Raw genomic sequence first — 9,107 nt, 5'->3', positions numbered from 1 at the left:
GTGCTAATCCACTTGTCAGGGGTGGAGTAAGGAAATCGATTTTAAGAGCCCTTTAAGTCGAAATAAAGGGCTTCGTGTGTGGACCAGTGCAGATTTACATCGATTTAACGCTGCTAAATTCGACCTAAAGTCCTAGTGTAGACCAGGGCTAAGTTAGAAAGGGCTTAACAAACCCTCTGCAGGCATCAGCTTCTGAGGTTTAAGCTAATCATATTCAATGGAACTGAGCTCAAGACCACTCCCTAGCTCTAAAAGTGTTTTTTTAACCCAGCTGTAACTCAACTTTAAAAAATTCCATTGAGGATACAAACCATATTAACCACTAAATATAGTTGTCTCTCTGCCCACTGAGCAGCACCAAGGCCACAAAGGAGAATTATGAAGAAAATATGTTTTAAAGAAGTCTCATTATCATAAGTATTTGTTAAATATTTTAAAAAATCTGTAGTCAACTTGGAACTTCATAGTAGTCAGTGTGCTGCACAACAAGGACACTAGGCATTTCATGGTCACAGTGGGGATAGAATCCATATCCGCCTGTTCCAAAAGCACCATTAGAGCAAAGGCAACTCATCATTAGCTGTTAGCACTGTGGGGCCTATGACGCACAGTTGAGTAGTTCTGATTTCATCTTACAGAGGGCAAAGGCACACAGGGTAGCTTGTTCATTACAATATTCTAAATTGGTATACTTCTTGTCAATAGCAACATTGAAAGTAAGTTTAAAACAAATGTGATGTACATGTAGAGGACTGAGAGGAACTGAGACTGAGCAAAAATCCCTTGTCTAGGCAGCTATCAAAGAGGCTGATAATGCAGATAACATTGTTCCCTTTTACATGAGTCAGAAAAAAAGATTGTTTATATTCAGGGAATGTAAGTTACATTTTAGAAATGAACAGAGTTCTACTAATTCTTTATTTTTATAAATTATCTTTAAAATATTAGCAATATTGCCCACTCCAAAAAGACAATCAGACCTTTGTCTGCCTGTATATAGATTAGGACATCTAAGGTATAGCCAAGTGCAATACCTTATTGAAGTTCTAGGGAAAATTACCTTTCCTATGATATGGAATGACCTTCAGTTGCTAAGAGTGCAGGTGGAGTTAAAGGCTGAGCATTCATGCAGTCAGAATGCTCACATTCTGCAGGGCTTGATTTTCTGACGTGCTGAATGTACACAACACCAATTGTTGGTCGGGAGCTGTGGGCTCTCAACACCTATGAAAGGTCCATATTGTACGTAGTTGTCACTTTCATCACATAGCATGAGCCATAGCATATGACTCACAGGTAAGGTATGCAAAAAAAAGCACTGGAGAGAGGGCATCATGGGTTTCCTGCTGGTCTTGTACAAGCAGGTGGCAGGTAATGCACGTTGGGCTCCTGCTCCTTCTCTCTTGTAATTGCCCCAACATGTGATTTGTTAGTGCTGTTCCAGTGGCAGCTGTGGGTGCATAATGCCAGTGATACCAGAAAGCTCTCTAATTTACAGACATGTGGTTTGGTATGTTAAATAATTTATAGTCTTGCTGCCACCATCCGGATGCCTCTAAAAGCAACATTTGCATCCCTGCCAGTCTTGGGCTATGGGAGATCTATTAAATGACATGTTAATTCAAACTCTACCAATTTAAAATATGTATTTTGTCAATGGAAGATAAATAAGTGCATGAGAGATTTGTTTCCTGAGCTGCTATGGTCTGAAATTACAGATGACAGTCCCTCTGCAGAGGCTGAGAGAATTCATTTAGATGAAATTATCCCTTCATTTCCTTTCCTCAAACATCTGAAAACCTCCCTAAGTGACATTTGTGCCTCTGTGTCAGGGATAGTATTAAGAATAATTTTCTGTGATTGTCTCTTCTACAGGCAGAGAACTCATTTTAATCGATACATAGTAAGCTGTTATTACAGCTATTTTCTATCTTAATTCAGCTGCCCTTCATAATTAAGTGAATTTTTCTGTTTTTTAAAAGCTACGGTTGACGGCAGATTTCCACCACCTAGTGGAAAACGTCTATATTTTCTACTGAAAAATTCCTGTGCAGTATTTCACCCTTACTGGGGTCTGCTTTAGACTTTCCCATCCCAACAGCCTTCAAGCTCCCCTTCCAGTCAGATAAGAAATGGTCTTTTTTAAAGCACCTTTCTGTTTACAATAAAAATATATACAACTGGCTTTGAAGAGGTCACTATATTACCTACCAAATAGACCACGTGTGTTGGTATCAGAGGAATTGCATGTCCATTTATCCTTGTATTCAGTGAGTTAGAAATTAAGAGCCAAATCATGAAGGCTAAAACACAGTGTGGGCTAGGAGCGAGCAAGCTTCCCCACACAGCTCTACGTATATACCTCATTGCTAAGCTGCAGCGTAGTTGCTATTCTGAGTCCTGGGTCTCTCCTAAACGCATGCTGCCAACTGGAGCTAAGGGGTAGATATGGGCTGCTAGATGGGAGCGGTTTAAAGACAGTGGGGCATCTGCTGCTGAAAGCATTCTCTCTCTCTCTTCTCACTCAGTTCACACAATCACACCATTCTCTCTCACTGCTACCACCAGGGTCTTTATCCCCCTCTAGACCTGGGGAACATCTTCACCCACCCCCTTGGCCAAGGTTGAGGAAGGAGACTCTTCACCTCCCCAGGCTCGAGTCACCTTCTAGCACTACTTCTGAGTGTGAACTTCAGTAGGGAAGAGTGACAGCCATAGGAAGCCTTCCTCCCCTCCACCCAACCCCACTGGGCTGCAAGGAGATGGAGTCTATGCGTCTTCAAATGGGAGCCAGCTGGTGTGGCTGGTGTTTACAGTGATAAGTCACTAGAAATAACGAACCTGACACAGCTCGTGATGAATAGCTAGATAGGCTAGGTGCTGGAATCTGTTACCTTGCACACCAGAAAGGCAGCATCAAGGAGACAAGCCAGAAATTGACTCAAGGGGCCGCACCCGGTCAGGATCACCCAGGATACAGAAGCCAAAGCAGGTGGCAGTTGTCTTGAGAATCAGAACCAGACCAGCGTAATCCAGGCATGAGGATGGACACAAATGGAGACTGGGATCTCCTTAGAGGGAGAAGCAGAACTGACCAGATCCAACCTGAGTGGAACCAGATTAGTCTAGGATATTGGCGAGGACAAGAGGAGACTGTTTATGTTGGACACCTTTAGGGTGATAGATCTTCCAGAGGGAATCCTGTATTTGGGGACGTTATCATAGATACTATATTAGGGCAATGCTGAGTCCAGCCACAGCTCTCACGGGCCTTAGTAAGTGGGAAAAGTTGATTTGTAAAACATAATATTCCTATATATAGTTTCTTTAAGGCTGTTTATTGAATAAAATGGACAGATCTTCACTAACCCTATAGAGTGGTTAGAAGTGTCCTCAGGGTGACTTAAGAAATGCTGCCTCTGTGAAGGTGTGGATAGGGCTCTGACATGAAATTGCTCTGTATAATCAATCAGTATAATCAATTTCAAGTGGTTCTACATCCCCCCAAATCAATGACTATGCCTAACTCTTGTTAGATTAATGACTTAAGTATGTATGTCTGTGTCAGTGATTGCCTAATCAGTTCAGTTGTGCATCTTTCCATCGCTGTGAGCAATTGCTCTGTGATTGGGGAGATGTCACTGTATCTCAGATCTGAAAGGTGGCAGCCTGCCAGTGCACAAACGGTGAAACTGAAATGAAATGCTTTAAATCTAAGGGACTTTTAAAGATCATTTCTGTTTCCTTCCTTGTTAGTCTTCACTCAGCATGGACGCTGGCTGTGAACCTGGGCTCCTCGGGGTATATTCAGTGTCCCCTTCCGGTTCTTGAGCCTAGGATGACAAACACTACAGTGTTTGGGGTGCAGACACAGGACAGTCACATCTTTAAAAAAATACTGGGCTTTTACTGATTTTTTAAACCATAAACATTTCTCATAAGATGAAGTTTTCCAAGCCCTCTCTCTATAGATGTTCTATGTAAACTTGGGACCCTAGAGGACTTGACAATCTGCCAAAAGATACAAAAAACAATCTAAAACCAAAGGAAGCCACTCCATTGGTGTCTCTGGAAAACATACTTAAAAGAAAACAACTAAAACCAAACCCTGATCTGGATGGTAGAGTCACAGATTCTAACGAGTGGTGTTATTTCTTTGCTCGGCTCATAAACACACTCTATCTTTTTACAATATATATTGATCATGCTTATATACCCCCCATCCAGTATCTGGCAGTCTGTGGGGATTGGCTGAGGGGAAAATACTACCCCCTGTAGATTAGGGTGGACACAATACATTTTCAGTGTACCCTGTGACTGACTTGGTCATAGGGGCATCATCCCAACAGGCAGTGCTTTTATCCCTGAAGAGCCCATTTGTTCTCCAGGACCCCAGTGAGGTAGGAGAGTGTTATCATCTATTTTACAGATGGGACACACAGAAGCTAGGTAACTAACTCAAGGACACACGGAAAATCTATGGTAGAACAGGGAATTGAACCTGGGTGTATTATTCTCTAGTCTAGGACACTGCCCTAATCACTGGGCCACCTTTCCTCCCGTCCAGTGCCTTTAGCCCTTTAAATTTCCCCTAATTTATAGCTCATTGTGTGATCTCCACAATACATTCTATGATGGTTTCCAGGTTTCTCTGTTTCCAATAGTTAGGAGTTAGAGTGCTGGCAGTTTTCATATTATTAAAATAAGACACTTTTCCCCATCGCCTTCATTTTCTTTCCATCCTTTTCATTGCTTCAGCTGCCCCTTTCTTTCTCCCACCCATTCTATTTCATCATTTCCTTACTACTATCTCATCACTTCCATAGTTTTCCCAGCCCTTCACTCCCTAACTCTAGCCAGTTCTTTTCACTTGATCCTTCCTTGCCGTCTTCCTTTTTTTCCCTAGAGCTTCTCATGCCCTCCCTTCAGTCAGTTTTTATAAAGCATGGCTGATTCCCCCACTATATACGTCAGGAGTAACACTACCAACTCAATGTAGCTACACTGAAGCAGTCAGAGGAAAATCAGAGCCCATGACTCCTTGATTACAAATTACTATGTCTACCACCAGGTGTCCCTCTTCCCTTAATAGTGAAGAGCCTTTTACAGTAACGACTGGAAGGGGTGGCCAGTTGACAGTTTTCCTCACACACATAGCTTCCCGCCCACATCACAAAGGGGCACTTTTCAACAGGGAAAGAAAGGAGAAGTCTTGAATAATGGAGCACCATAAAATGGTAGAATCACTCCTATAAATACTGCAGACCTGCCACTTTTCCTGTGGGTCTTGTGGGATATGCACTTCGACTTCCTGAACAAGAAGCTGTATGCTATTTTATTTTTCATGAATATGCTTTTTTACATTCCCTTTTAAGCAGCAGTACCCCAGGTCCATGGAGATGGGCTGATGCCTGTCTCTTCAGTACAGTTTTGCAATTATTAGCCTGTTCCTCCTGCTCCTCTCCTTTTTCCTTACACATCACCACTTGCATCCATCGTTGGTATCCTATCTGTATCTTACCCTTTATGGAACTCACCCTACTACAAGGCAAAGGCTGATTCAGCTGACTGATCGGACAGTGCAGGGATTCTGTAGGAACAGTATGACTGTTACCTCCAGCCACAGCTCATGTGTATCCTCTTATGAGTGTATGTTGTTATCCTGGAATTAACCTTATAAAGCAACAGAAAATCTGTTGTCAATTTCACACTGTGAAAGACACTCACACTCCTAGAAGGCTTTCAAATGGTGTATGTTGGTATATAACATTTCTAGAGTACAATAAAATATACATTCTAGTTTCCTTTTGTCTGAGCTCTTTTAACACCCTTTCCAGGATGACAAAACTTGTCTGCCAACAGGATATTTGCAAAACTTTGCTAAGAGGATTTTTAAAAAATGTTTATTAGTAACAAACATGTCTAGGACTCTGATCTTGCACTGTGCATATATTAGCACAATGGGGAAATATGCTGAGCAGGCTGAAGAGTTTAGGGGAGCCTGATACTCCATGAACTAATGAGAGTCTCCCCTTCCTTTTGCAGAGATGCTTAAAGTAAATACTGTAACTTGGCTGCTTGGAAGAAGGAGAGAGAATACCTATGGGAATATAGGGAGACACACATAGGAGTGCTTTGAAATCCAGGTTGTAGGGCTTTCTGATTCTTTTTTTGCCTGTCAGTTTATTCTGATTTCTTGTTATAAACATTATCCCTTAAGAAAAAGGGCTGACTGGCTGTCACAGTACATTTTTCTTGTGTGGAGTCATTTCACTAGGCTTCATTCATCCTCCAAACCTTTTTACAAACTGATTCAGTTATGGGCAGCAACCCAATTGCTGCATCAACTGCCTACTCCCATTGGCTCGGGTGCAGCATCTACTCTGCATGGGAGGAGTTTGTGTGCAGGCAGGATACACATTCGCACAGCTGACGTTGGACCGGATCTCTTTAGATTGCTTCCTTGGGGCACTTCACTTATCCTAGTGAATGTAAATCATCAAATACATGCAAATCAGAATCTAGCTAAAGTCAGGGCTTCAAGTGTGGTGATCCACTCAGAGTAAAACCCTAGATGTGTGATTTTATAATAAGCTCTTCTCCAGTAATCTTTATTTGCTCTCTCACCTCCCAACTAGTTGGGATTGTTTTTAATCCCTTCAAGTACACTGAAAGCTCTGTAAAACTAACATTGTAAGGTTCCTTATCTTACGTTTATAAGAAGAAAATGTTTTCTGTAACTTTCAGCCCTGCAAGATCAGCTTGGGATCTGAGCATCAAGCTGGTTATGTTTCTTCTCACTCATCATAATCACAAATTAAGGTTCTCCAAGCTCAACAACACCTCTTTAACTCCCATGGTTTCTGAGTTGAACTTAGTAAACAATTACATTGATGATGCACATGAAGGTACAAACTCCCCCTGACTTTCTCATAGCTAGCTGAGGTCTGTAAACGTAATAAGCAGGAAACACTTATTTTTGTCATACACATCTGCAGCTATAACTTTGTTTAAACACAGGAAGATCTTCTAGGAAAAAGATAATTTTTTTACAGTCACTGTTCAGAACAGAACCAAACTTTAGCTAGTTTTTTGGCAATTAAAAAATTAACCACAAACTTTTCTTGAGTAGCAAAGAGCTTGGAGTACTTCTCTGAGCCCACTAAAAGATCATGTGCCCCTGCAGGTGTTTTTCAAAGTCAGTTGCGTAATGAAAAAGTTATTCAGATGAAATAACAGTATCGAATTTGAAAAACAAAACCATAATTATTTATAGGGTTTTCAATTGTCCTTCCACCCCATTTGTATGACTGTTTGCTTCTGAATTGTCAATTAGCAGCAGCACAGTGCTGAGAGTATTGCTACTGAATGATCTCATTACCATTCAGAGCTTTTTGCTGGCTCATCAGAGAATCGTGAAGTGCATTTCAACTTCTAAAATGTTGCTCAGAAACCAGAGAAAGGATAGGAAATAAAGAGAGTCTATAAAATCTTTTCCCTGAATTTAGGACTCTGGAACTGATTCTGATATCAAACCACTGTCATCCCATTGACTTCAGTGCCATTATTCTTGACTTTAGCAAAGCTTTTGATATGGTCTCCCACAGTATTCTTGCCAGCAAGTTAAAAAAGTATGGATTGGCTGAATGGACTATAAGGTGGATAGAAAGCTGACTAGATTGTCGGGCTCAACAGGTAGTGATCAACAGTTCGATGTCTAGTTGGCAGTCAGTCTCAAGCAGAGTGCCCCGGGGTCAGTCCTGGGGATGGTTTCATTCAACATCTTTATTAATGATCTGGATGATGGGATGAATTGCACCCTCAGCAAGTTTGCAGATACTGTGGGGAGAGGTAGATATGCTGGAGGGTAGGGATAGGGTCCAGAGTGACCTTGACAAATTGGAGGACTGGGCCAAAAGAAATCTGATGAAGTTCAACAAGGACAAGTGCAGAGTTCTGCACTTAGGAAGGAAGAATCCCATGCACCGCTACAGGCTGGGGACTGACTGGCTAAGCAGCAGTTCTTAGAAAAGGACCTGGGGATTACAGTGGACGAGAAGCTGGATGAGTCAGCAGTGTGCCCTTGTTGCCAAGAAAGCCAATGGCATATTGGGCTGTATTAATAGGAGCATTTCCAGCAGATCGAGGGACATGATTATTCCTCTCTATTCACCACTGGTGAGGCCACACCTGGAGTATTGCATCCAGTTTTGGTCCCCCCACTACAGAAGGGATGTGGACAAATTGGAGAAAGTCTGGCAGAGGCAACAAAAATTATTAGGGGGTTGGAGCACATGACTTACAAGGTGAGGCTGAGGGAACTGGGGTTATTTAGTCTGCAGAAGAGAAAAGTGAGGGGGCTTTTGATAGCTGCCTTCAATTACCTGAAGGGGGATTCTAAAGAGGATGGATCTAGGCTGTTCTCAGTAGTGGCAGATGATAGAACAAGAAGCAATGGTCTCAAGTTGCAGTGTAGGAGGTCTAATTGTTGGATATTAGGAAACACTATTTCACTAGGAGGGTGGTGAAGCACTGGAATGCGTTACCTAGAGAGCGGTGGAATCTCCGTCCTTAGAGGTTTTTAAGGCCCAGCTCGACAACGTCCTGGCTGGGATGATTTAGTTGAGGTTGAGGTTGGTCCTGCTTTGAGCAGGGGATTGGACTAGATGACCTCCTAAGGTCTCTTCCAACCCTAATATTCTATGATTCTTGATTTACACCAGATTCAGCCTCTGTCCCTAGCTCTAAATCCCAGTATCCCTGTTAATCTATCAGAAGAATAAAGACTGTAGAATGTAATGGGTTAAACATCACATTGTTCATTTGATAAGAACAGTTCACTGCAGAGCTGGGCTGCAATCTAAGGATGTAAACATAAAGCATGCTGAGCTCTCCCAATTCCCAAGAACTGCAGAGAGAGCTGTAATCACTCAGCACCTTCCAGGATCAAGTACATTAACAGTTACAGTGAATACCAAGTGAAAGACTTTTTTCTTGAGTCACATAAGCACCAGATGATTCTGAAATAATAGCCAGGAACTTAAATTCCATATTTGGTTGATGCTGTATGTTTTTTTGTTTTAGACATTTCTGTCCAGGCATTGCTT

The sequence above is a fragment of the Caretta caretta genome, chromosome 1 (assembly GCF_965140235.1).
Source record: "Caretta caretta isolate rCarCar2 chromosome 1, rCarCar1.hap1, whole genome shotgun sequence".
Taxonomy (NCBI): domain Eukaryota; kingdom Metazoa; phylum Chordata; order Testudines; family Cheloniidae; genus Caretta; species Caretta caretta.
This window is presented reverse-complemented; position numbering follows the sequence as displayed.